General features: G+C 31.4%; 1 protein-coding gene across 5 annotated transcripts in view; it reads right to left on the reverse strand.

Moving 5' to 3' along the window:
- LOC123701514 (ras association domain-containing protein 10) overlaps positions 1–23,540 on the reverse strand; it is a 100,900-nt gene that overhangs the window by 11,058 nt on the left and 66,302 nt on the right. For 4 of the 5 annotated variants that reach the window (XM_045649015.1, XM_045649014.1, XM_045649016.1 and 1 more), the window contains one exon: positions 4,522–4,577. The gene's annotated coding sequence lies outside the window, so the exon portion shown is untranslated. Of the gene's footprint in view, positions 1–4,521; positions 4,578–12,334; positions 12,360–23,540 lie in introns of those variants that run through there. The other variant, XM_045649017.1, reaches the window with a different exon arrangement.

The raw sequence follows: 23,540 nt of genomic DNA on the forward strand, positions 1-23,540 counted from the left end.
GGTATTGCGTGTACGAGACACTATCGTTACATAATGTATGAGATAACAATGAAACAAATTAATACGAGGTGTAAGGGAATATGAACTTGAATGTGTAATTTAGTAAGAAGAGCTTATTTTTCTAATGTGTACATGATTTTGTTAATCTGGAATTGTAAAACAGCTTATATTGGTTGAATTAAACAGCTAAACCTCTTACTTTTGTATGTTTTCATTGTTATTTTGAACAATTTAGTACCTTATATATATGTAAATAGTGTAACTTACAGTAGATATACACAATTAAAATAACATACATTTCAATTGTCTCGACTAATTTATATTAAATAGACAGTATAGGAGTTCCCGAGATATTGCCGACGATACAGTGGAATTCGTTCTCTCGTTCCCTAGCTTTCCTTGGCTCGACGAATAAACCAAGATGGTCTTATTTTTGTAGATTTTGACCACCCTGAGCTAAGGCATCAGGAAATTCACGGGTATTTACATAACTCCTGTGAATTCTCCCAGTGCCAAGACCCAGTGTGATCTTCTCCTTGCTTCTTTCTTCTTCTAGAACTCTCTTCATATATTACGGAGTTTGGAACCATAAATCTTGAAAACTTCACACTACAAATTATTACGTCAAATTTTATAAGAGCCTACATGCTAAAAAAGAGCGTGTGTGCCGAGCACAAGTGTCAGAAGTGAAACTTTAGCACGATTCAAATGTATACCAAAATCATCGTCTTACTCCATGACGTTATTGCCATGACACGACTTTGAAATTTTACTGTCAACGCGCCTAAAGTTCTTACTATTTCAATAATTAAACATACAACTAACAAACTACTTGATACTATTTTAACAAGCTAACAAACAACCTATTACAAACATACTGACCTACGATTAAACAAATTCCTTTTCAGACATTCGATCTATACAATCTTACCACTTAGCTCGTAACCAATATCCCACAATTTACAACAGTTTTTCTATAATGGTCACATTAATTGCAATGGTTACTGTACTGTGGTTAACCGCAAATATCCGCAAAGTACGGTTACCGTTGAGATTTGTTTTCGATCAATTTGCTTTGCACTTCTTTTTTTTAAGACTTAATACATTAAAATAATATGTAAGTACATTGTTCAACATTGATACTTGTAAACACTGGAAAGTAGCTTTTACGAGATTATTGAATAATATTTAAACAGTTAAAAATCTATTTTAATAGTTTAGTATGTAGGTACAGCTGTTAAGTTTCGTTAATTAACTTTCATATTATGAGACTATAAACTGATAACTACACTATGACTTCGTTGTAAAACTTAAATCTAGGAAGCAGTCATCGACGTCAGTATTCAATAATCTATTTATCTACATAAAAGATATAAACTAAGGATATAAAATTAATAGCAGTAGTACTATTTAGTAATGGACCACTTTAACGCTAAGTACTCATTACTTATATGAATAATAATAAAACCATACAAAGTTGCAAAACAATTACGCAGTAGGTAAATTAACATTGAAATTCTTTTCTTTCGATACATTTTTCACGATACTAATTCAAAAGTTGTAAAGTCAAATTGAATCGTATAGTTCGTGCATAAGGTTGAAATTCCTCTAGCACGTTTGAAGGTTTTGTTGCTACGGTCGTTACCATGGTAACGTGAAAAACCAGCCATGTTATTTCCTTTGGTTATCAGATTTTGAAAACAAATTACATGGACATTATTAAAATGTTTTCTGAAGGTTGTTTGATGTTTATTTTTGTCGTGGTGGTCATTAGTTTTATGAGTATACGACTACGGAGAACAAATATTGTTTCTATACATAGTATCATTAAATATTCTATCGAGTATACATATATAGCAAACTATATTGTAATGTACCTACTATATTGATCGATAAGGTTATGTATTTTAAGTGTGAAGTGTGTTTTAGTGAGGTAAGGGGCAGACCGCAGAATGTGTATTATACATCTGTTTCACTGATCGATTTTCTTTAGGACAAGTAGGTGATCAGCCTTCTGGGTCCTGCCAGACCGAGACATTTTTTTTTCTTCGTCTCCACCGGGAATCGAATCCAGGACCCCTCGGTTCTACGCTCACGCGTTAACCACTGTACCAAGGAGGCGGTCAGGTATTTAAAGTGAATATGAATAATTTAAAATTAAACGTGACTAAAACAATATTCTCACCACATGCATATAAATAGTTACATTTTGTAGCGTTTATTAGAATTACAGGAAGGTAAAGACAGAGCGATTCTTTGCCAAACTTAAATGGAATGAATTTAAGTAGCTCAAGATATAAAAATCATAATGAAGTCTAATAATTATAGTTACATATGTAGCACCTATCTTAATTATATATTTAACATACTTATATGAACCTATTAAAAGCGATTTTAATCAGATTGTGGAACCATCAAACAGATTGAAGGGAAATAATTAGAAAACTGCAGCGTAAAGTGGATTCTCGTGCAAAATTATGCCATTTTAACAATGCAATGATAAACTCAACAAGACAATTAAGTTAATAAGCCTGTGGCATGTTCGCGGTTCATTCTTGTAAATCTAGATAGTGTACATGCAAGACAACTTACTTTGAAGACTCTATTCTGTGTGTATTTTTATAGGATAAACTGCGTGGAAACGCGGTTGAGCTGAATAACCTAATGAGATCCAATTAGAATGTATCTTGAGGGTGTAAACTATAAAGTACCCTCTTTACAAGAGATGGTGATTGGGACTAAAATCGATAATGTTTCTGTGGTAGTTTAATTTTATTAGACTGGGGTTCTATTTAATGTAAGATCGAAATTGATGTTGTGTAGTTATTTTAAAGAACGTTATAACAAAGAAGCATAGGGTTAGTTTCAAAACGTACTTGTAACTTATTTTTAAGCTCCTGAAATCTTATACTACTACCTATAGTTAAAAAACTTTATCAAGTAAGACACGACATTTTCCTTTTTGTATATCTTATTTTTATATATTAAATACTTCTTACATCTTAAATTTCTTGAATCTGAAACTTTTGCAAAAATTAATGAATGCACTCCCAATTTAATTTTCATATAAATCTATACGATATTCGATGTTAGATAATTTTATCATACGAGTACCTTATATTAAATAAGTCCCTATTACACGTAATGACTATATCCTTCACAACATAATAGCCATAAGAGCCTTACATCATTATCCTAACATTTCACCCTATCCCATATCCTGTCATTAACCTAAAGGTCGAAAATCGCGTGCAGCTATCACGGCCCATACGACACGGCTCCTAAAGGTCACCTTACCCCACCTGACCCACCCTTTGTTATGATTTGTCAACCTTTAAATGACGTGTTTATCCTGACTTTCGTTATACTGGCGTAAGAAAACAAAATCTTTATTGGACGTTTTGTTGTTTTCGTTAAAATTGTGTGTATTATTATAAGTTATATTATGTATTGCACTTGTTTTAAAACAGTTAGGTATTTTTAGTAGTAGTTGATTGACATGATTATGGATCAACCTCGGCTGCAATTATTATTTCATTAATATGCTGATATTAACTTGTACATAATGCTAATACCAGCTAATACTTTTTTTTAATAAATGCACTTCTACTTTTGTGTATCGTTTTTACAAATTTTCGCACCCGAAAAATTTAAAGTTTTGAAACAAAAAATAGATTACGTACTTACGATCGCGGAAAAATAAAACATTAGCATTTCGAAGAAATCCTTAATCTTCTTTAATATGTAGGTATAATGATAAATCTCGTGTCACAATGTTTGTCCTCAATGGACTCCTAAACCACTTAACCGATTATAATAAAATTCGCACACCATGTGCAGTTCGATCCAACTTGAGAGATAGGGTAGTTTTTATGAAAAAAAAAACGTAAACGTACCACGGGCGAAGCCGGGGCGGACCGCTAGTAACTTATAATAATTTGTCGAGTAGTGAATTTAAAGGTTACTTGAATAAATAAATGTTAAGTATCAATTTAAATAAATATTATATTCTCATCAAAAACACAACCTTTCAAACGAGTTATTCGTACAAAAACACCAGTTTCCCTTCCTAGGATAATTATACCGATTGCACCCTTTTTCGTAGTAACAACTATTGCATGACTACAGACAGATGCAATTCATATGTTTTTCTGTATGTATGTGGTGACCTCGGGAAAAGGTCGGAATTAACAGATGTTACTATTCTAAATTGAATGAATGAATGAAATGAAATTTATACCTTGTTAATTGTGAAGTCTGTATTTTTTTTAAATCCACTCAAAGATTTTGTTAATAAGGTTTAGAAAAAAGGATATTTTTGTAGTACATATTTGTTAAAATGAAGTTAGTTGCTAATTGATCTATAAGTTCCATTGTCTTTGTGGTTTAATAATACTCTCTATTGTTATAAAAATAATGGATTCTTCATAAGAAAACCAAGGCTCTTTTTATTTGAGTAAAATAACTTTTTATTCAATTTTCATAATACACAATGTCTCTATATTATAATTACGTTCTTACCTTTTAATCACGATGTTGTCAAATGGACATTTTCTTTCCATCCATAAGAATGTGATCTGTAAATAAGAGAAAAACTGTTATTTTTTATATCATTGTAAAATGTATGTAGCTTCAGCTTTCAAACTATTCAAAAGCTCTTTCAAAAGAAGTTTAATTCATTAAAAAAATGTTTGAATGAGTTTGGATATTTCAAAGTTATTTTTGTGATCATCAGAGGAAGGTTTGTATGAAAGTATTTTTAATATTCACCGAATATTGTCACACATTGCCTCAAATATATTTATTGAAGTATATATTTTCCCAAGTCCCATGTTCTCTACTGCGCATGCGCGCATGTTGGCGACATTATATTTTGCAATATAAGAATAAAATCTAACAACTATATGCAACGAACTTGCACTTTAAATTATTAAGTAAATTACAAATTAACTAGCTTTATATGCACACTGTACATAATAATATTGAACCGGATTTTTACCCGGTGACATACAAAAGTGTTTCATACATGCTTCAGTTATTTTAAACGAGTACGATTAAACGGGTTTTTACTTAGAAGTTATAAATTTGAATGACTAAAATCCGTTACAGTATCTTCAACTGACCACTTAGTTAGGAGATACTCAGAATACTAGTTCTTATTGGTTATGAGTAGCGACAGCAAATAAATTTAACAATTAAAATGAGCATTTTGTTTTTCTTTCCCAATAATTGATATAATTACTTACATTTGCCATTATTTGATTACGTATTATTGCTTTGTTTGTTTGTTACAATATTTTGCATGATTTAGGCCGAATCCGACTCGCACTTGACCGGTTTTTTATCTATGAAATATGCCGCTAAGTTATGGTAAGACTAGTAGGTATCTACTTTAGTAGTAAGTAACAGTTATTTATTAGTTTTTATTTTTATCATTATTTATTTCAAAAAATTCAAATAATCATAAGTCGTACTGGTAAAAAAGAATAGAATAATATAAATTATTATTCAATTCTAATGCGCATAATACAAACCATGAATAAATCATAACATAAATGTTCTGTCGGATCGTGTGCGAAATTTCAAAATGCTCTTACACTATTACTTTATTTCCCAAGTAGGTTATCACGACTCGAGTCTCAATATAAAATAGATAGCGCAATTAATTTTATTAATAGGCTTGTTTTGCTGCCACTACTATAAGTGACAGCCATGGGCCGCGCTGCAGAAATAGCGGAGGCCTATTTGAACATTTTTTACTGTTTTAAACTAATTAACTTGATTGCGAAAAGTTTGCTGGCTTTTTGCAATACTATTCGTGTATTATAAGCCTATGTGTAATTAATGTAATTCCTTAAAAACTTTAATATTATTATAAATATTTACTATAAAATAAGAGGGAAACTGAAATGGGTAAATCGTTCTCTTTAATTTGAATAACATTAACATTGTGATATTTCACTACTTGTACATGCTTTAATATAATATCGCAGCATATACTTTTTAAACCTATCTTTCTTTCTTATTTTTAAAATTATTTGAAAATGAAACCTTAATAAAATAATTCATTTTTCTACACTACTAGCGGTTCGCCCCGGCTTCGCCCGTGGTACCTACATGTTTACGTTTTTTTTTTTCATAAAAACTATCCTATCTCTCAAGTTGGATCGAACTGCACATGGTGTGCGAATTTTATTATAATCGGTTAAGTAGTTTAGGAGTCCATTGAGGACAAACATTGTGACACGAGATTTATATATATTAAGATTACAAGCGTTGGAAACTTAGAAGAGTGTTATGAAATCTTCTTACCACGACTGCATTTTTTACCCTTTAATTATTATTATGAGGTAATTGACATAAATATTTTCGCGTTTAATTTAAACAACAATTTGATTTTAATCGGTATTAAAATTTAATTCCTTCACGCTCAAAGCCTCTAATTATGATACAAATAAAGTCAATTTAGTAATCATAAATACTTAGAAGTTAATTATGATAATATCAAGCGCAAAATAGATGAATTAGCTTAAGATTTCAGTGGAATGCTGTTTATTTATTGGCGGATATTAAAATGAATTGATTGTTTTAAGATTGCATGAGTTTGGAATGCATATAGATTATTACAACAATAACGGTTAGTTTATCAAATTTATGTAGGTATTCTGTTTAAACTGTATTTGAACAAGTAAATAAAATGAATTGACGATAAGTATGCACATTACAGCACATAACTTCTCAAAGGCTCTTCTAAATTTGATGAATTATTTTCGCATGGCAAATTATCATCAGTAATCAATGTGCCAAATTGCCAAATTCAAATTCGTTTTATATTTGCGTAATTGACCATTAACTAAATAAACATACAGAAAAAAATTCTACATATTAACACGATAATTGGAGAGTTTACTATTTTATTTTGTTTTCCATAAAGTTTACGAAAAATATAATAAAAGACCTCATTTTCAATCATAATCATGTAAGTATATTTTATAAGAATATATAAAAACCAGTACATAGTCTATGTAATATGAATAAATCAATGTCCACCTTGTTTGTCAATTACTTTACATTGTTGAACGTTTTGTAACGCTTATCTTGTTCTAGATCTAATCGTGACCAGTATACCTTGACACCTGCGGTTTTGAGGAATACTTGACGCTTTTTTTATATTGAAGTTTCAAGTTAAGCTGGTTTAAGGGAAATTAAGGCCTGAATCGGGTAGAATCCCCTTTTGATACCGAAAATTAACTCTAGTTATAACCGTTTTCCTTCTTAGATTCTTTATGTACATATCTAAAAAAAATGTATATTATAGTTTCGAATATGATAAAGGGCATGGTTGTTTTAATTTGTTTATTTTACAATCAGGTTTTTTGGAAAAAAATCATGAACTGAGGTCGATTTTTGTACTTTAAACCAAAACGCTAAGTCAATATAATGCCAATTATTGTAGTGTTTTTACAGTGTGTTTATGAAATTGAAACACAGGGCATGGTTGTTTTAAATTTTGATTCAATATCCAAATATCTTTTTAAATAATTTTTATACGTACTTTTACTACGATAGATTCGCGCCGGTCCCCCGATTCCGCCTAGTAAATCGTCGCCAAGGTCGCTAGCCCCTATTAACGCCTTAAGTGATGGTAGGAACTAGATATGAAACAAATGTTATAAAAATCTGTTTTGTAGGTAGCTACAGCTACGTAAATTAAATATATGCAAGTCTGGGAAACTTTTACAGGAAGAGTCCTTTTTTGACTAATTGATGCCCTTTTAAAGTTAATGAATGCCAAAAGTAGATAAACATTAAGAATGGAAAACAAATTTATTTCTACGGAATACAAAAAACTTAGGTTCAAACAAGCAAAGATTAACCCTTGAACAACGCTATTGTTCATAATTATATCGATAAATATTATATTAATATTCTGACAAACTTTTGGTAAGGTGCAATACTGTTACGCGTGACATTTTATGGAAATTTAACCTATTACGTGCTGACAAGCGTGATCGATCGTGCGACCATATATTTTATTTATGTGAATGCAAAATTATGTTCTGGTCAAATTGAAAAGTTGCCACTCGCACTTCCCATGTAACATGAGTAACTAGTATTCATAGAATACACTTAGGTAGGTACTTACTTAAATATCTATTTTAATATACTGATTACGGTGCTTTCAAATATTCGTCAATGAAATAAAAAAAAATAGAAGGCTTTCGAAAAAATTTAATTATTTAATTAGAATTTAGCTTTGAAAGTCCGACATTATTTCGTTAAAAAACACACACAAATAAATATACGTCATTCTAATCATTCGTTGCAAATACCAAGAGTCAAGACTTAAAACGGAGGGTCAAAATAAAATGGCCGACGCAAAATTGCTTTAATAATAATAATGAATGGAATACAGATTATGTTTTAATTGTAATAGACGGTAAAATTGCTTTAAATAAATCATTTTTTCGTCCGTGACACGAATAAATTAATTGGTGCCAAGATCTTTTATAGCTAATTGTTTCAGTATAGTTACAATTAACTATATTTGGTTATACGGTAGAGGTTAACGTCAATTTATTATAGTGTTATTATATTATTATATTTATTCGCAACTTCCGTGCGTTCTAGCATAAAATAAGGACATACCTAACATTTTTTTATGTTAGCATGTTCGTGACTAGAGTATTTTCTAGGACTATTATTTATAAAGTGTTTCAATTTATTTTTATTATAATTTGATCTTCTTTGTATTTAGCGCTCGTTTAGCTCGTTTAGAACGCACGCAAAAAAAATATTTTTGCAAATTTTATTTTTTGCTTTATAGTATGTACCGTATGTATTATAAAAACTCACTTAAATTGTTTAATATACTTATTTTCTTCATCACTAACCTTTTCGTGCAATTCATCCACAAATGTAATATAAACTAGTATCCATTTTTTAGCACCAACATACGATATACAGTAAATGCTACCAGCTTCTACCATATAAGGGTATATCGGTCAAATACTTAAACGATTCATTATAATGTGGATTGAGAAATGTGTATTTATACTCTGTAATATACAGAATTATCATTTATTTAATCGTAGTCCTTTTTTAGAAGTTTGGTCTTGACACGAAACTTATATTGATTCAAATTACTTAGATATAGAAACGTTTAATAAATTTAGACTTGATTTAGCGCTGATTTTTCAATCGTTGGTTAAAACTTACTCATCGAATAACGTATTAATCTACTATTTCAAAAATGTATTCTAATTGTCCGTATTTGACAGATTACAGGTGACATTTTAAAATGTTCGTGTAATACTTTATTGGACGGATAAATTACCAAGGATTGAAAAATCTGCCCTTACCTATAAATTAAATTTGAGAGAAATTGCTTTTCATTATTTTGATGTATATATTCAATTGATAAAAAAGTTGTGACTCGATGACATACATATTCGTTGTTTTCTTATATATGTATGAGATATGTTTGTCTTCAATAGATATTCTATACATTTATAAACTAGAAACTATTAAACATTAGATCCTGCTAACAAATGAAATGAAATTGTCAATTAATTCAGTCGTTTGTTAATTTCTCTATCACTACATAGTATAAAACAAAGTCGCTTTCTCTGCCTCTATGTCCCTATGTCCCTTTGTATGCTTAAATCTTTAAAATTACGCAACGGATTTTGATGCGGTTTTTTAAGAGACAGAGTGATTTAAGAGGAAGGTTTTAGTATATAATTTATTAGGTTTTAGACAAAGCGGGCGAAGCCGCGGGCGGTAAGCTAGTAAGAACTAAACAATAAATAATTAGGTTAACCGCCTACCAAAACAATGTATACGTTAGACAATTATACAGTTATCAAATCAAAACGATTCAATAAACACACAACGAGTTATCTTCACAAACAATACCCATACTAAAAAGTATGTGATAAAAACGTAAAAACAATAAAATGCCACCAGAGTGTTACATGCCATTATCCATTCACAGAGACTGACAAAAAGCCATTTGTCAAAACCTTTTTATGGCGTTACAAATTAATATTTTTATACACACACGTGACATGACCTAATGAGGCAGTGGGTTTACTAAAACCTATTGAAATTAGTCGTAAATATGAAATGAGACGGCACGCGACCGCCAACGCAATGCTAAATTAAGATGAATGTACATTATTTGAATAGCTTTGTGCTGTGACTGTTAGGAAATATAAAAAACGAATATCTAGCAATTTTTATTGATTTTAGTTGAATAAAGATAAAATAATGTCGTAAAAATAAATTGTAAAGTCTGTGGTGTAGTATTTTACTATATTATAAAGGTGCTGTATAATAAATAGCTCGATATTTTTTTGCAACTGCGCTAAAAATCCATATCTACTAATATTATAAATGCGAAAGTAACTCTGTCTGTCTGTCTGTTACTCAATCACGCCTTAACTACTGAACCAATTTGCATGAAATTTAGTATAGAGATATTTTGATACCCGAGAAAGGACATAGGATAGGTTTTATCCCGGAAATCCCACGGGAACGGGAACTATGCGGGTTTTTCTTTGACTGCGCGGGCGATGCTGCGGGTGAAAAGCTAGTTATTTATAATTATTAGTAAGTAATATCTTCTCTATGCACACAAAATTTTATTAAGGGTTTTTAAGACCCAATTTTGTATTTATTATCGAATATTATTTCACGGTAAAATTTTAAAATTTATTTGTATTTTATTCAAATTCAACTCACATCGGCAAGCTAGTATTAAATAAACTTTGAAGTTCTATGTATAATCCCCTTTACTACCATTTTACGACTGGCTTAGACGCAAGTTATTAATTTAATATTGCTGTTTTATATTAGTACGTTTAATCCGTATTAACGGAGAAGTTTGAATGGTTCATTACGTGTATTTGTAGACATACTGTCTAGAAATATAATCCGATATTTAGTTTTATCCTCAAATGCAGGTAAACTACTGAATCTATATTAATGAAATTGCCTGGATTTGTATAATAGTGAAACTATTTTATTTGTATACGTTTTACACGTAAAGTAATAGTAATAAAAAGGAACTTATACTTGAATCGAGTTCTTTTATAAAAACGTAATAAAGTATTATTTAAAATCGAACTACTCGAAAAGGTCACAGTAATTTCCAAAAGTCACAGTTTAATAGTGTTATTTTTGGAAAAGTTAGTTAAATTTTCTCTCTTTCTTAGTTTAATATTCTAACAATTAACAAACAAAACATGGAAACTACTGTTTTGACTCAACTATATGAAATAGTTTATAATATTTATATGTCCTCCGTTGGTGATAAACATAAAAGAACTTTAAAATAATTGCAATGCTATAAAAAAGGTGCGTAGATAATTAAATTGACAGTATAAACTTAGGTTGGCGTTAGGGGAAAACCAGAACACCCCTCGTTTGCCAACATTAATGAAATTGCAAAGGGTAAAAACCACCCTCTACTAATGTTTAGCATGACGTGTCAACTTTGCTGTTAAAGGTTATTTTCTTTTTATATGTTTAGTTTAAAAGGGAAATACCAAGTAGGGAAAATAGCATAGTTTTGGTATGACGAAGTATTTGCTTTAGTGGCTCTTTACTTGGGTATATGAGTCAACTACTTGACTTCTTGGCTTTGATAAAAACTTTAGGGTACTGTCCTAGAGAATGTCACTATGTAAGACTAGGTAATGATCAAACAGGTCACGTAGGTTACTACTTTTGTCCCGTAACATTTATTCTCTAAATCTAAAAAATTCTCAAACATTTTGAACGTTTCAATTGTAAGTTTCTTGTTCCTTTTTTCCTGGTTATGTAGAACAATGTAGAATTTTTTAACAATATAGAATGTAAGAATACATTTGTCCATTTTTTACGAATCGCAGAGTCTAAACTCCGAAGTCAGGACATACTTATGGATAGTATTCTGATCTGTACTAATATTATAAAGCTGAAGAGTTTGTTTTGTTGTTTGAACGTGCTGATCTCGGGAACTACTGGTCCGATTTGAAAAATTCTTTCGGTGTTAGATAGCCCATTTAACGAGGAAGGCTATAGACTATATATCATCACGCTAAGACGAAGAGGAGCGGAGCACTGCGGCTAACACCGCGGGGCACAGCTAGTAGCTTATAAACTAAAAACGTGAGGTAAAAAGCATCAAACAGTGGTATGGATAGGTGAGGCATTATACAAATAGCGTGTTGGTTTACAAAGCGTGTTTATTCAGTATTATGTACATAATATGTTTGTCCGTACATCTGTGTATTTTATATATTAGCGTTTGATATAAAAAGCTCACTCTAACCTCCAAATATCTTACCATTTCGCCGTTTTGATCGTTCTGCAAAATAAAGAGATGTTAGTAATGGGTTTTGTTATTAGTATTATATGAAAGAAATGATTATTATTTATTAAATACCCAATAGCTGGATAATGTAAGGTTTGAGAATATTATTAAAGGGCCCATTTTTCAATCCTTGGTTTAAATTTATCCGTCCACTAAAGCATTACACGAACATTTTAAAATGTCACCTGTAAACTGTCATATACCTAAGGACAATTAGAATACATTTTTGAAATGGAATAATACGTTTTTTGGTGAATAAGTTTTATCCAAGGATTGAAAAATCAGCCCTAAATTGAGTAAAATAGTTATTTTATTTACAAGATTATTATATCATGGATATATTATATATATATGACTACGTATATATTTTAATTAAAACATGGTTAGTGACAATTATAATGTGCAACTCAAATTAAAAGGTTTACAAAGAACAATGCGCAACCGCACGATAATTAATGATTTGTTTGTAAAAGTTATTTTAATTAGACACTTAATTAGATTCAAGATCCTATAACAAATATTTCTTGCGGACAAATATATACGTCATGAATTCATTTAAATATATTAGTTAAGGCTCAACAATCAAATATGTAATGTATTTAGTACAATTAAACCCAATACATATAAGGAGTGTACTAAGTTAAATAGGTAACATGAAGGACTATTTTAGGACAATAGAAAAATCAAGTGACTAATCGATAGTCGTTACGTATGTACGAAACTTGGCTGTAAAAGTAATACAAAATGAGGGTATTTGAATGTTACACACGTTTCTAGAAGGTTCTACAGTCTATAGGTACATTGATGATGAACTAGCACACACTTCACTAAAGTATTCATACTTACATGCGATGCCATGTTGTCCTGGTGGCGCTGTGAACGAGAATGGTGCGTGGGTTCCGCTCGTGGGTTTCTACAAGCACCCGTGGGTTACCACCACCATTTTTTCCACAGCACCACGCATGCGCACCACCGGGTGGGGCAAACTATTGATTATTTCGAGGTACCCCATTACGATTGAACGATAAGGGAGGCTATTCATGGTGAGGTAGACAAATTAGTATGGGGTGGTGATTTGAAACGAAGGTATTAATTATGTATGGTAGAATGATTGATAGGATTCGTTCAGATAGACCGGTGGTACGTTCTTGGACAATCGAGATCGATTTTCAGGTCTATTTTCAGTTCCGATTTGGTATCCTTTGTTAGGCTCCAACTATTTTTAATGTACAATATGGTACATTGTATAGAGTATATATATAGACTTGTTAGTTGTTACATAGGGATTCTCCTTTATCATGACGAAGTTTGGTGGTTTTTCAAATGTTTTCTGACTGCTTTGTAAACTTGCAAGAAAATCTCTTCCTGGGCGTAGCTGTTACTTGCAGTTAGTATCTAATAAGGACGTAGAATTCGAGCCGCAAACTTTTAGCTCTTTCTTCTATATCATTATATGTACGTAATTTTACAGACAAATCAAGTTAGAAGCCTAACCATATATGACTATGGATATAATATTATCTAGAATATTCCGGAAAGAATAACGCGTAATAAATATAACTATGTACTTTCTGCTTTATATGTAGAATGTTCCGGAAAGAAACACGATTAATAAAGGTCATTTTCGATATTCTAGGTATTATAATATAAATATTAAAATCAATAGCTTTCCGTGACACACACATTGTCACAGACGATAGTAAAGCGCAGTGCGGCATTTTGTATTTCACAATACAAAGTACTATTACGTTTTTAATGTACGAAGTTGGAAATAAAAAGTTTTTTTTTTATGTGTAGTATTTTATTTAATTGAGATGTTTTAGATTTACTTAGGAAAGCTGTAGATGTAGAGAGCAATATGATTTAATTGAATTTTAAACCTTTAAAAATATATCTATACTAATATTATAAAGAGGAAAGGTTTGTATGTATGTATGGATTTCACGCATAAACTACTGGACCGATTTTAGACCCTGAGAAAGAACATAGGCTACCTTTAATTGCGAAATATGTACCACGGGCGAAGCCGGGGCCGACTGCTAGTCATAGATAACAATGAATAAGATTCTAAGTTACGCATTAAACACGATGCATAAGTAATAAGTTTTCACTCTTTCTCGTGTAGGTATCCTAATTTTCGCGTAAGAAAAGGGGCTTTAATTATATGTTCATTACACAATTATTATACGATTAACATTGTAGTTTAATGCATAATAAGCTATTGACAATTTTCAACTAAGCAAAACTTATAGTAAAAATAAACAACACATAATAATACCTTCCGCTTAAAACATGGTAGCTATATATTCTACTAAAGCATTAAATATAGGTAAATAATGTTTTTCCAATATAAATAGAACCGCCTGGCGCCATAGAACTTCAAACCATTGTCCCATACGTAAATATAAGGAAGTTAAAGGAAAAAGCATTAATCATTTAATGAGATTGGTAAAAGGGTGCTACGGCTAACCTATTGGAGCTGATATTCATTTGCCTATTTCGATTAATAATAAGGATACTTAATGTAATTTTTGTAGGTGTACATATTATGCAAATAAATAATTATTTATTTATTATGTATTCGACCGTATAAATCATGTTATAATTTAATATGTACACACAACCCCTTAAACTTTAATCCTCTTTCAGGTTATCTGGGATTGTTCATAGAGATAAGTCTGCCCTCTATATTATGTCTATACATTTCAAGATACCTTCTGTTTGTGTTATAATTTTGTATTCATTAATTATGCACAATAATATCGTCATTTCATTTCAAATCAAAGATATATAATATGATCAGATATTAAAATAAAATATATAATGTTAGAGAGTAGTTAATAATGATTTCTAAATTTGAATTTTCAGAGTAGGAGTAGGTCGTGCACTAGCAGGAAAAACGTTTCCGGGTCAGCTAGCAAATATAAATTGCTTCAGTAACTATAAAGGCATAAAAAGAGTTTAACGTCATGAATTAACCATACGTTTCGATTGGTTAAACGTTTTTAAACATATAAATCTTTTAAACGCTCAACGCGTACATTATCTATGGATCAGATCGTTGAGCTTGTAAATTAGACAAAAAAGGGAATTCCTGCAACAATCACCGGTTGATTTTATTCGTTGTACTTTACTCGGATCGGTGTTCTTTTGATCTCGAGATAAGAATTAAGAAACGATTTAATTGTATATGTAATGAAGGTAATTGTGAGCGTTCATTGGTTGATAGAAACACTTGCTTTTTCACTTAAATGTTTCATCGTTTTTTCATTAACAGCTTGAGTGCTTATTGAGTTACTATTGAAATGTCGTTGTTAATAGACATAAACTTTATTTCATAGTGCGTTGAACTAATTTACATAAAAAGGAAATTAACTATACAATACATCGGTTAAGAAGGCGTAGGAGTGTTTAAAGAATGGAGGGTGGAAAACTACGAGTCCTATCGAAAGAAAAAAGTAAAATTATAATTAAGGAAAAGGGGAGTTCAGTAGTTCACTCCACTTAATAGGATGGAATTGGTTCAAATATTATTGTTGATAGTTAAAAAAATCGCAAGTGAAATAACTCGGCGCATATAATATTCACTAAAATAGATTCTGCTTTACTGGGAATAAATAAAAACTTGCACAATTGAGACAAGATAATTGACACCCGACCTTGAGCGTTTTACTCGTCGTGTGAGCGACGACCCTTACGAAATACTCGATCTACCATTTATGTAAGTTCACCACCTGTCAATTAAGAATGCACGTATTAATTACATTTACTCAAATAATGAACCATTAAAATTCGCATTTTCTTCGCATTGCAGAGCAAAACACGTTAAATGGTATTCGTACGAATTTGGGTGGGATTTCTTTGTTCGTAATCTATACTAATATTATAAAGCTGAAGAGTTTGTTTGTTTGTTTGTTTGAACGCGCTAATCTCGGGAACTACTGGTCCGAATTGAAAAATTCTTTCGGTGTTAGATAGCTCATTTATCGAGGAAGGTTATAGGCTAGGTATATATAATCACGCTACGACCAACGGGACGGGAGCCACGGGGGTGAAACCGCGCGGAGCAGCTAGTACCAGGATAAAGGTGAATGAAAGATTGATTTAATTTTGTTTGTTTTTATAAAAAAATAAATCTAAAAAATCCATTCAAAACTCTCTCGGTGCCTTAGATCATTAAGTAACTCGGTGCAAATCTCTCAGAAAATGATTAACACGTATTCAGAGTGCCTGCTATAATTTAGGATATTATTACAATCCTTCGGCACGTAAAAAGGACAGTAGCATTTTCATATTATACTTCACACCGTTTTTGAGATAGAAATTACATTATCATCATGTTTTCTGCCATTAAAAATTGAAAAATACGTTATTATCCAATTTATTACAATTTTGTAATCTTATTTACATCTGATTATTGCTTTGCTTGATCTTTATAAAATAAACGCACTGAATTTTGAAACGTATTTACATATAAATAATGTAATTAATTCACCATTTTATAGACGGGCTAGTCACATAGCTAATGAGCTTTAATATAAAGTTACTTTATGATTTAAATAGCTGCATAAAACTTAAGATAACAAGCTCGTTAAAATAGTTTTATAATAGTCGTAAAAACAATCAAATAAAATAAATTATAACACGCGATTTGTCCATTATTGTAATTTCATTTTATTAATTCGTTCATTAATATTAATCTGTCATTAGGATTAAAACTGACAGATTTATTTTTAGATATTGAGATCGAAAAAGCGTGTAATTTTATATGGCATTTTATTTTACATTGTTTTACTATTTTTTCCTATTTTAATAATATAAGAGTTCATCAAGGCTTAAATATATCTAATAGTGGCTTATCAATTACCACATCAATTACAAAATTATCAAAAATTATTTTTATCGTACATACGTTCGTACTCATAATATGAAGTTTGTATCATCTTATTTCCTAAGGAAGACAGCTTTTGATAGTACTTTCATTTGCAGATAATTGTCACAAACTCACAATTAGCAAAATAAAGTAGAACTGTTGGTCAAGATAACTATTTAATAATAGGAAATACGTATTGAATAACTTGACATAAAAGGATAAGATGATAATATTTATTAATATCTCTTAATTTCAAGCCTCATAACTAGCCCTTCCTACTAGTCCTACTTATCCTCCTACTAATATTATAAATGCGAAAATTTGTGAGGATGTGTGTGTGTTTGTTACTCTTTCACACAAATACTACTGAACCAATTACAAAGAAATTTAGCACACATATAGAGAGTAACTTGGATTAACACATAGGATAGGTTTTATTCCGTAAATCCTACGGGAACGGGAAATATGCGGGTTTTTCTTTGAAAACGCGGGCGAAGCTGCAGGCGGAAAGCAAGTAAATTATAAACAAATAAACATCCGATTAAATAATTTCAATGTTAGGTCACCTAACACAATCTGCAGTTTTATGAAATAACATTTCGCAAGCGATTGAGACATTAATAAACTGATGGACAATTAAACATCATTTATATAGTGATTTGCTTCGATAAAATAAAACAAATTATAGTCTCGCACATTTACGATGCCCATATACATCGAATGAATATATTATTGAGAAATCGATTGTTTTTAGAATTGCAAACGTATTTGGAAATTTGCGATTTGTTAATGACTTGATAGGTGTGTCTGTTTCTTTTCTTATATTTTGTGCATACGTATTTTTTATAAAAATTATATTCTATAATTATAGTCTTAAATAATAGACTAGTTATAAGAATAATATGTCATTTATTTGTTTAATTATTAGATATTATTTATTACTAGCTTTCCACCCGCGGCATCGCCCGCGCAGTCAAAGAAAAACCCGTAGTTCCTGTTCCCATGGGATTTCCGGGATAAAACCTATCTTATGTCCTTTCTCGGGTATCAAAATATCTCTATACCAAATTTCATGCAAATTGGTTTAGTAGTTAAGGCGTGATTGAGTAACAGACAGACAGACAGAGTTACTTTCGCATATTTTATAATATTAGTATGGATGAATCAACGTCTGTTAAGCTAGAAAGGTCAAGTCAGCAGAATCACTCGTATTATATTTCAAAATTTAGTGCTCATTTAGTGCTAATTTAGTGCTGATAACAGATATTTGGTGCTGTGATAGGAGGACTAAAAATGAGAACACTGCTAACTTTTCATTAAGCTAGCAGTGTACCATTCGTGACCGCGCTATGATACAGTTGGAGCGAGGGGCACATCTGCTAATAATTTAGTGCGCAATTAGTGCTGCCTGTACATGTACAAGCAAACAGATTTTACAAAAAAAAATTCCGTTTTTAAGTATACATAACTGCGGACATAACGATACGAGCAATCATAGAGCTGAAAGATCACTTTAGAATCGGTAGTGGTGAAATTGATTAGAGTTACTAATTAGTGCTCAATTAATGCTACCGGTAAACCCAGAAAAATGACAAAAAAAATCATTTTTGAACTGCTCGCTAAGAAAATCGAAGACTTTCAAAAATAAGGTCAAGTCAGCAGAATCACTCGTATTATATCTCAAAATTTAGTGCTCATTTAGTGCTAATTTAGTGCTGATAACAGATATTTGGTGCTGTGATAGGAGGACTAAAAATGAGAACACTGCTAACTTTTCATTAAGCTATAGCAGTGTACCATTTGTGACCGCGCTATGATACAGTTGGAGCGAGGGGCACATCTGCTAATAATTTAGTGCTCAATTGGTGCTGCCTGTACAAGCAAACAGATATTTCAAAAAAAAAATTATCAGTTTTTAAAAATGAGAATACTGCTAACTTTTCATTAAGGCCGTGTACGCGGTCCGTGCGCTGTTTGGCTCAAATATGTGATTTTTCAAACCAGATTGTCCATCAACCACTTATCTTACAAACATATGAATTACTAATAATTTTAGGAAATTTTATTGTCTATATAGTTAGTTAAGAGTTTTTTTCAATTAATACAGTATTTGTGAATACCATCAAGATAACTGAGCCGATGATTACTTGATTTCACTTTTAGTGTCAATTTCGAAGCTAAAAATATCTGAAATTGCTGACAGATCTAACACACATTTTTTTTAACTAACTGCAAAAATCCTTATTAAAATAGTTAGTTAAAAGATTTTTTTAATTTGGACTCCTAACTTACGAAATTAAAATCCGAACAATGTGAATTTTTTTAGAAATTATAGTCGACAAAATGATTATTTTCACCAAGATATTTGACTTAGTTGAATATAATTTATACATATTGCAATAAAAGAACGTATTACTTATAAGATAAAATTTAAAAAATCAACTAAGGTACCTCTATTATTTTTCTACAATTTTTTTTAAAGTACTATAAAACACTGCGCGCGACCCGATTAAAATCAGTCGGCAGCGAGCCTTCCCAGAGAGAGGACATGTTGCTCGGCGCTCTCCTGTGGACCTATGCTGTTCATAGTAAAAGGATAGCGCAAGCCGCGATCTATCGTAATAGATCGCGGAGATTTTGACTTGCGTTAAATTGAATAAGCCCTCTTAAGCTAGCAGTGTACCATTCGTGACCGCGCTATGATACAGTTGGAGCGAGGGGCACATCTGCTAATAATTTAGTGCTCAATTAGTGCTGCACGCAAACAGATTTTACAAAAAAAAAATCCGTTTTTAAGTATACATAACTGCGGACATAACGATACGAGCAATCATAGAGCTGAAAGATCACTTTAGAATCGGTAGTGGTGAAATTCATTAGAGTTACTAATTAGTGCTCAATTATTGCTACCGGTAAACCCAGAAAAATTACAAAAAACAAAAAAATCATTTTTCATCTGCCCGCTAAGAAAATCGAAGATTTTCAAAAGTCGGTACCTAGCGGCGGTATTTACCGGTAGCATTAATTGAGCACTAATTAGTAACTCTAATCAATTTCACCACTACCGATTCTAAAGTGATCTTTCAGCTCTATGATTGCTCATATCGTTGTGTCCGCAGTTATGTATACTTAAAAACTGAAAAAAATTTTTTTTTTTTAAATCTGTTTGCTTGTACAGGCAGCACTAATTGAGCACTAAATTATTAGCAGATGTGCCCCTCGCTCCAACTGTATCATAGCGTGGTCACAAATGGTACACTGCTAGCTTAATGAAAAGTTAGCAGTGTTCTCATTTTTAGTCCTCCTATCACAGCACCAAATATATGTTATCAGCACTAAATTAGCACTAAATTTTGAAATATAATACAAGTGATTCTGCTGACTTGACCTTTCTAGCTTAACAGACGTGATGAATCACGTACCTATCTAAGAACCACGAATTTATAATTACAATTTTTAAAGTCAATTACTAACACTCCACAGCATTGCGGGCGGCCAGTATTACTAATACTAATTGTAATTACCTACTCGACATATAACACATAGATTATAAAACAAATATGGCCGACAAACTCTGTCATAAGCTGGCTATTTACACTTGTCCAATATTAATCCATTCTCATTTAATTAAAACCAGAAGCTTACGAACGAAACAGGCTTTAATAATTGACAGTTAACAGCCGATAATATATAATTTCAATATTTTGTTTATATTAAGACCTATTTAGTTGGGTTATTTACAGCTTTGGTCTAGATTTAAGTCAGTTAACGTCAATTTATCTATTGACGAAAAGTTCATTAGCCATTTGTAAGTAAATGGGCATAAAATTATCGTTTGTGTAACGAAAAAGGTATTACTCGATTAATTAATAATGGAGTTTGTTTGGTAATGTTATAATAATAATTTTATATCGATTTTACGTATAGGACACTGAAAAATGACAGCCAATGGATTTCAATGAAAGCAAACCCTATTCGTAAGTATACTACCTACATAATACAATATTAGTGGTCGAGTTTTTTATCGGTCAGTTTGATTGTGTGTTTACCTTTATTAAATTGATAAATGATTTTAGATATCCCATTTTATTTTTCGAGCGTTTACAACATTAGGTACTGGTATTAGAAAATTTAACTGCTGTTGAATTAGACGCTTCTAGCGTTGCATGATGCATCTATGAAAAATCTTGCATAATTGAGAAAAAGTATTCCTATTGGAAGCTTCGTTAGAATAAAATGGTTTACAGTAAAATATTTTACTCAAATCCATGCTTATTATACTTTTAAATATTTGCATTTGGTGTCATTTGCCACGCACAATAACACAATATATTTACAAGGCAACTTGCTGTCATTAAAAACTCATACAAAACATAAATACTATGTGCTAATTACCAACACGACAGTATCACAGATACGAGCATAATCTAAGAGTTATTACACGTTTCCGACAAATTCATTAACGGACAGACAAATCGTAATGAATATATTTATTACTTGACGCGCGCATGCTAATTATTATGTGAGAGAATTGTGAACGGGGCCTTACTCGATGGAATAAGGGCGCGATCACATTGGAATACCTATTTCATTTTAGTATTTAAATTTGTGTAATTATTCATTTCGCATAGTTACTTAAGCTAAATTAAGCAGCTTATTAAGAGCATTGATAAACACAAATTATAAAAAAGCATTCACTCTTTAAACATACAAAAGAATAACATGGCTAAACATTTAAACTGAAAATAAAAATATTAATAAGTTCGTACCTACATCATGCAATGGTTGTGTGATATGTGTGTGAATGACGACGCTTACATCATAGTAGAAATGAAGTCATTTTGCTACTGCCCTTAGACTACTGCCACACTGCCACAGGTCACTTCTACCATTCTGATTCTATACCATTAAAATCATCTATACTCAAAATCTGGTCACTTCTACCATTCTGATTCTATACCATAATGACATCATTAAAGTTTTGACGCTCAAAATCTGTGACGTCATGAATCATGATTATGATGAGACGTCATTTTCTTTCTGTCATTCCTCATTCTCATCCTGGTTAAGTTCACTTCTAAGAACCTCAATAATAATATCGCTTATATCAACTAGCTTTTTAAACTTCTACATAATATTAAAGATGTCTCGAAAAAAGCACCATTGTAATGTTTCCTTTACTATACTTTAGTTTTTGCTCCAAAGCAATTTGTGTTTGAACTTTATCGCCATATCTGTAGGAATTCCGTTTCGCAAGCACAAGCACCTGTATTATTTAATGTCGTATTGACGTAGAAGTTGATGCTTATGTCAAAACTTATATCAGATTATCTATATCATCACGAGGTAGATTCCTATCTGTTCGTAATATAGTGCCTACTATGGGATGTCCTTATCCTCCTTGCAGTATGGGAAATCTATATAAATGTTATGCTATAATTATATTGACTTCATCATACTATTTATATTTATATTAAGTACATACACACCAAAGATAACGGTGCCCAGTGCTGATACTTTATACTTTGTGAAGACTATTCTGAAATTTTTGTATTTTTTCAATAGTGCTTATTGAAAAAAACGAGGGTGTGGTCCGAGCACACTTGTCAGAAATGAAACTTCTTTGGCAAGATTCAAAGATTCAAAAATCGTCGCCTTACTCCATGACGTGACGGACGACGGTATTGCCATGACGAGACATTGAAATTTATGCTCTACTCAATGCACCTAAAAAGTAAAAAGTTTCAATTCAAAAAATCCCCATACCATAATCTCCATAAAAGTTTCAAATTCCACAATATCGCAGATATATACAACTTGTACTGACAGTAAAAGCAATCCCCTACACACGGACACACGTTGCGTACAACAAAACGCACAAAGGCGCATTACGAATGATTTTACTTTCAGCGAACAATCGGCGGAAGCGCGCCGCCCCACATGGCAATACCGTGACAGCTTTGCGAAATGAACCGATTGGGACACACGGATAAGCCGTGTGTGCAACTTTGTATGGAAATCAAAATTGTGAGATTTTAAGTTGAAAAAAAATATAGATTAATTATGTTGTGCGTCTTTTCTATAGATTCGTCATAATTATACCTTGGTATTTATATTAATAAGGTTTAAAATCACTATAATATTTAATCAACGTATATTAAATTTTACAACTGCAAAATTTCGAGTGCCACACAAACAAAAAATAATATTCACTTTTCCTTCTTGTTGGAATTTAAATTAAAAGATACTCACGCAAATGCAACACATCAATATTTCGCAACGAGAATTTTGCACTACACGATTTAT

Source organism: Colias croceus, chromosome 21 (genome assembly GCF_905220415.1).
Source record: "Colias croceus chromosome 21, ilColCroc2.1".
NCBI classification, from domain to species: domain Eukaryota; kingdom Metazoa; phylum Arthropoda; class Insecta; order Lepidoptera; family Pieridae; genus Colias; species Colias croceus.